The sequence below is a fragment of the Homarus americanus genome, unplaced genomic scaffold (assembly GCF_018991925.1).
Source record: "Homarus americanus isolate GMGI-L3 unplaced genomic scaffold, GMGI_Hamer_2.0 scaffold54679, whole genome shotgun sequence".
Lineage (NCBI taxonomy): Eukaryota > Metazoa > Arthropoda > Malacostraca > Decapoda > Nephropidae > Homarus > Homarus americanus.
Window position 1 is genome coordinate 3,195,401 of NW_024722701.1, and position 6,726 is coordinate 3,202,126.

The window sequence follows — 6,726 nt, forward strand, 5'->3', positions numbered from 1 at the left end:
CGGGTTCGATCCCCGGGCAGCGTGAAGCTATGGGCAAGTTTCTTTCTGCCATTTGCCTCTGTCTACCCAGCAGTAATTGGGAACCTGGATGTTAATCGATTTGCGGATCGTATTCCGGGTTAATGGTTAGCCAGTGCAGTTGGCGAGTTGTCCGGTCTTCTCGGACTATTCCTTGACACTGGGTCATGCAGCTCGTTAACTCAGGGTGTGGTTGTTGTGTTGCTGACAGCTTCTACACCTTAAACAAATTCATGCCTAGGTGGCTCTTGGGCCGGTCATCCTTGTTACACGAGGGGCAACCATTATTATCTATATATGGTAAGATCTTGTTAAATGCTGAAATAATGCAGTACAGTGTGTAGAATGCTGAAATAATGCAGTACAGTGTGTAGAATGCTGAAATAATACAGTACAGTGTGTAGAATGCTGAAATAATACAGTACAGTGTGTAGAATGCTGAAATAATGCAGTACAGTGTGTAGAATACTGAAATAATGCAGTATAGTGTGTAGAATGCTGAAATAATACAGTAAAGTGTGTAGAATGCTGAAATAATGCATTACAGTGTGTAAAGTGTGAGAATGTAAAGTGAATACGGATTACAGACTCCATATTAACATTCACAACTGAAGGGAAGAAATCTGTAGACAGGGAGGATAGAGAGAAGGATCTGGTGATTACTGGAGGTAGACAGAGCTGATAGTGAGGGAGACTGGCTGATTTAGGAGATCAATTCTCTGAAACTGACGATAAAGTCAGAGGTGTGTGCGCATGTTTGAATATATATATGTGTGTGTGTGTGTGTGACTCCTCTAGCAACTTGCAGCAGAATGTCATATAACTGTACCAATGATGTACTGTATAAGGAGAGTTGATCCATTTATAACTGGTTGGTTCTGCTCAACAGGTTTTGTCTATCTTTGATTGGTAATACTGTACAGTACTGTTATATAACAATTAAAATATCCAACAATTTTCTGCTGCATTTTATGAGGTTTAGTACGAGTGTTGTTGGTGATTGATTGATGGACACATGATCAAATATATTGGCTTTTTCAGGGCTTCAGTGACCTTCCAATATGTATGGCTGAGACTCACCCGTCCCTGATGTCAGATTCTAGTAAGAAGGGAGCGTCCACGAGCTTCACAATTCCTGTGAGAGACGTAGGAGCATCAGTTGGTGGTGGCTTCCTCGACCCTCTAGTATGAACGGTAAAAACCCACACACACACACACGCACGATGCACGCACGCACCACGCATGCAGCACGCACGCACCACGCACGCACCACGCAAGCACCACGCACGCACTTTCAACTGCTCCTGTATGATATAGGTCTTGATTGGGTGTGAACAGTCTTGTAATTGTTTAATAATTATACTGTGTAAGGTTTAGTGGTATGATTATTATTATAAGTTTTGCAAGTGCCTTAAAACAGATCACTTAATCATCCTAATATCCAGCCAGGGTTTGCTTAGGTGGGGTCTGGTCCTACAGGATTACAATGTAGTGTTTAGCAAGTAAAGGGAAAAGTTAACAGAACATTTTGCTTGAGGTGAATCATTTAACAGTACCTTACTGGAATGGGAAGCAGTATAGGAAATTAATGTTACAATTTGTACGTATAAGGGAAATTTTTCTTAATAAAACAACTAAGATTACATTGAGGAAAGTGATGTTTATGGAGTAAATTTTCATTTATGCCCAAAAAATATGTCTACATAATTGTTTTATTTTCAGGTCTGGAGGAAGTTGGTGTTTGATGTAATCCTCCTTGATGGCTTTGTAATGAGCTGCCAGTGACTGATGTGACGGCACTGGACGTGAGCGCCTTTAAGACCAGACTTGACCAACACTGATACATTCAGGAGCCAGTTCATGCCCAGTACTTGCCAACAGTGTGTAACTGAGACCTGACCAACAGCCCAAGTGGGGAAGAGGAGAGGATAAACAAAAACTGCAACAGTAATTTATTGTGGAAGCTTGAAGACATTTAACATATTATGTTAAAGAGATTGCTGATTACAGTAAACCCTTGCCCATTCATAGGTTTGCAATTTACAATTTCCACGATTCACAGTAAGTAGATGGTGGCTATGGTGGCAAGCCTCTCCTGCAGCACAATGAGTCACCCCACGTGCCTGCAGTGTCTCCTCTCCCTCTGTTTGTGCTCAGCCATTGCCTGTGACACAGCATCTCATGTTGTACTCTCAAAACTTTTGTGATACTGTGTGAAAATGGCCCCTAAAAGACTGCTAGTGATGCTAGTCGAGTGAAATGTAAAAGGCAAGTCAGTGATGACCCTGACAAACCTGGCTTTCTTTACCGCTCGGCAAACCCTCGGGCTTTAAAGGGTGAAAACAAGAATCTTTTGCCAGTTTTTTGGCAGTCCAACAAAAAGTCATGGGTAACTGTGCAAGCATTCATGGATTGGTTCCATAAATGCTTCATCCTGGAAGTGGAAAAGTATCTTGCCTCCAAGAAGATGGAATTCAGTGTGTTACTATTGATAGACAATGCACCAGGCCACCCAGTTGTAGAGGGTGTTCCTACAGTACCCCTAACACCACTGCTTTTATTCAGCCTCTCAATGTTTGCAAGCGTTGGAAGGAGTACAGCATTGCAGACTACATTAGTGAAGCATTCAATGAACTCAAACCAGAGACAGTTAATGCTTGTTGGCGCACCTTATGGCCTGAGTGTATGAATAACTTCAGGGATTTCCGTCTATAGTAAAGGATGTGAATGACATTGTGAGTGTTGCACGTCAGTTGGGTGGTGAGGGGTTTGTGGATATGGCTGCTGAAGACGTGGAAGAGCTGATTGATGGGCATGGAGAGGAACTGACAGAAGAGAATTTGAAAGAGTTGGTATAAAGTGCCGAGAGAGATGAAGAGGAAGAAATTATGGAATTACAACAAGAAGGTTGGAGCTTGAACAATTTGGGTGAACCATTTTGACAGGTAAAGGTGGTAGCTGATTCCATTGTTGACCACGGCCCTTCCATGGAACGGAGCCTTAGGATGGTCCGAGGAATCAACCAGGTATTATTTCCGTACCAAGAAATGTTTAAAGACCTCAAAGCCAAGAGGAAACAACTACCAATTGCGATGTTTTTCAAGAACCAGCTGCTCACCCAGCTGATTTGTCTCCCTCTCCTGGCCATTTGCCACCTCCCGGCTGCAGGCCTCTCCACCACCCACCCTCTTCCACCAGTGATCCTGATGATCTCCCTATGCTTCAGTAACCAGATGTCTCCCTATGTACAGTACACTTCATCAAGCTCCAAACTTCCACATATGAAGGTAAGTCGTATTAGTGACTTAAGTTTCTCATACACAGTGTAGGTATACAGTAGTGCACTAAGTTGCTATTCACGGTTTTACCAATTTGTGCCATTCCTTGGAACCTAACCCCTGTGACTAGCCAGGGTTTATTGTATATTGTTTTTGATTACTTGAAAAATATCAGTTAATATTGTAAGGTGGTTCAGTAAAAGTACGAGAGAAAACTAAGATCCACTTCATAATGTTGCGTGACTCATCTTTAAATCAGTTGATGAATTATAGAAACCAGGTGTTAAGTTTATCCTTGTACAGATATTTATGGAATAAATTCACTTAACGTTGACAGATCTCCTCATTTTAGGTTCCCGTACAACTTGGATCAACCCAAAGATGACAAGATTCTTGCCACTGGCCAGAAGATATACGGCGCCGACGACATACATCCAACCTAAGCTAACCACTACAGGAAACAGGTCAGTACACAGTAGGCTTATGTGTGTGTTATATGACCCATGCCTTAACCCACAACTGCTGCTAAACTGCTCTATCATCAAATAACTTTGATTATTCTGTATATTAAGGGTAATTCACCTTGGTACCTGAGTTTAATCTTGTTCATTTGCATATACAGTACAGTATGTATGTGTGTGTGTGTGTGACTCCTCTAGCAACTTGCAGCAGAATGTCATATAACTGTACCAATGATGTACTGTATAAGGAGAGTTGATCCATTTATAACTGGTTGGTTCTGCTCAACAGGTTTTGTCTATCTTTGATTGGTAATACTGTACAGTACTGTTATATAACAATTAAAATATCCAACAATTTTCTGCTGCATTTTATGAGGTTTAGTACGAGTGTTGTTGGTGATTGATTGATGGACACATGATCAAATATATTGGCTTTTTCAGGGCTTCAGTGACCTTCCAATATGTATGGCTGAGACTCGCCCGTCCCTGATGTCAGATCCTAGTAAGAAGGGAGCGTCCACGAGCTTCACAATTCCTGTTAGAGACGTAGGAGCATCAGTTGGTGGTGGCTTCCTCGACCCTCTAGTATGAACGGTAAAAACCCACACACACACACACACACACACGCACGATGCACGCACGCACCACACACGCACCACACACGCACCACGCACTCACCACGCACACACTTTCAACTGCTCCTGTATGATATAGGTCTTGATTGGGTGTGAACAGTCTTGTAATTGTTTAATAATTATACTGTGTAAGGTTTAGTGGTATGATTATTATTATAAGTTTTGCAAGTGCCTTAAAACAGATCACTTAATCATCCTAATATCCAGCCAGGGTTTGCTTAGGTGGGGTCTGGTCCTACAGGATTACAATGTAGTGTTTAGCAAGTAAAGGGAAAAGTTAACAGAACATTTTGCTTGAGGTGAATCATTTAACAGTACCTTACTGGAATGGGAAGCAGTATAGGAAATTAATGTTACAATTTTAACATATAAGGGAAATTTTTCTTAATAGAACAACTTAGATTACATTGAGGAAAGTGATGTTTATGGAATAAATTTTCATAAATGCCCCAAAAATATGTCTACATAATTGTTTTATTTTCAGGTCTGGAGGAAGTTGGTGTTTGATGTCATCCTCCTTGATGGCTTTGTAATGAGCTGCCAGTGACTGTTGTGACGGCACTGGACGTGAGCGCCTTTAAGACCAGACTTGACCAACACTGATACATTTAGGAGCCAGTTCATGCCCAGTACTTGCCAACAGTGTGTAACAGAGACCTGACCAACAGCTGGGCTGCTCACCCAGCTGATTTGTCTCCCTCTCCTGGCCATTTGTCACCTCCCGGCTGCAGGCCTCTCCACCACCCACCATTGCATCACCCTCTTCCACCAGTGATCCTGATGATCTCCCTATGCTTCAGTAACCAGATGTCTCCCTATGTACAGTACACTTCATCATCTCCAAACTTCCACATATGAAGGTAAGTAGTATTAGTGACTTAAGTTTTTCATACACAGTGTAAGTATACAGTAGTGCACTAAGTTGCTATTCACGGTTTTACCAATTTGTGCCATTCCTTGGAACCTAACCCCTGTGACTAGCCAGGGTTTATTGTATATTGTTTTTGATTACTTGAAAAATATCAGTTAATATTGTAAGGTGGTTCAGTAAAAGTACGAGAGAAAACTAAGATGCACTTCATAATATTGCGTGACTCATCTTTAAATCAGTTGATGAATTATAGAAACCAAGTGTTAAGTTTATCCTTGTACAGATATTTATGGAATAAATTCACTTAACGTTGACGGATCTCCTCATTTTAGGTTCCCGTACAACTTGGATCAACCCAAAGATGACAAGATTCATGCCACTGGCCAGAAGATATACGACCTGCCAGTGACCGCTGTGCCGGCACTGGATGCGAGTTCCTTGAAGACCAGACTTGACCAACACTGGAGTGGGTACATTCAAGAGCCTGTACATATCCAGTACTTGTCAACTGTGTAGCAGAAAAATGACCAGCCACTTGACTGATTAGTGAACCGACAAGAGGATAGAGTGAAAGAGAGGAGCACCGGCAAGTGTGTGTGAGTTATTTGTCTCACTTGTTCCTTTTTCTCTTATATTTGAGAAATTTGCTCATATTTGTTGGTCATGTTAGCTTGAGTACTACAGGGTGAGCATAAAGTCTTTCCCTGATTACAAATATTTATTACACAAAACATATGTTAGGTACAAACATACAGTTTTTTGCAACTTGTACCTTATCACAAAAAGTTTCTTTGCAAAAAACTGTACTGTATGTTTGTTCCTAGCATATGTTTTGTGTAATAAATGTTTGTAATCAGGGAAAGACTTTATGCTCACCCTGTAGTACAGTGGATGAGGCCACATTATCAGCAGCTCACATTTACTTTTAATATTGGGAAAATTAAATGTTTTGAGTAAGTCTTCATATTTATTATTTAGCTTTACATATAATTCTCTTTTCTTTACAGGAGTGTGGTGGTGATGTCAGCGACAGCAGTGGTGTTGGTTGAAGCAGCAGTTGTGAGGGAAGTATGGTCCAGTATACAGTACAATATACTAACACTTCTCATATTTTACAGGAGTGGCAGCAGCAGCAGAGGGAGGAGGTGTATACTAATGACAATTCTCTCATCTTTTACAGGAGCTGTGGTGGTGGAGGCAGCAGAGGGAGGGGTGGGGAATACTAATCACACTTCTCTTTTTCTTGCAGATGGCGGTGGGGGAGGGGAAGGGAGGGGGGGGGGTGGGGGAGGGGAAGGGGGGTGGGGGGAAGGGGGGTGGGGAGGGGGAAGGGGAAGGGGTAGGTAGGTAGGTAGGTAGGAGTGAGGGTAGAGTAGTAGTAGGGAGTGGAGAGGGGGAGGGGGAGAGGAGTAGCCTTTGAAATAGTAGAGTTGCTAATCTCTCTTCTTATATCTTGAAGAGTG

The 6,726-nt window shown here is 42.0% G+C and overlaps 1 long non-coding RNA gene across 2 annotated transcripts; it reads left to right on the forward strand.

Annotated features, from left to right (window-relative positions):
* The first annotated feature begins 214 nt into the window (after positions 1-214).
* LOC121863086 lies at positions 215-6,516 on the forward strand. Of its 2 annotated transcripts, XR_006088338.1 has the most exons (8): positions 261-318; positions 1,060-1,212; positions 1,741-3,305; positions 3,649-3,760; positions 4,199-4,351; positions 4,877-5,252; positions 5,596-5,859; positions 6,271-6,516. It is a non-coding gene; the product is annotated as an uncharacterized LOC121863086 (long non-coding RNA). The 2 variants fall into 2 exon arrangements; XR_006088337.1 differs by having other exon boundaries at positions 215-1,212; positions 6,271-6,515.
* The last annotated feature ends 210 nt before the right edge of the window (positions 6,517-6,726 follow it).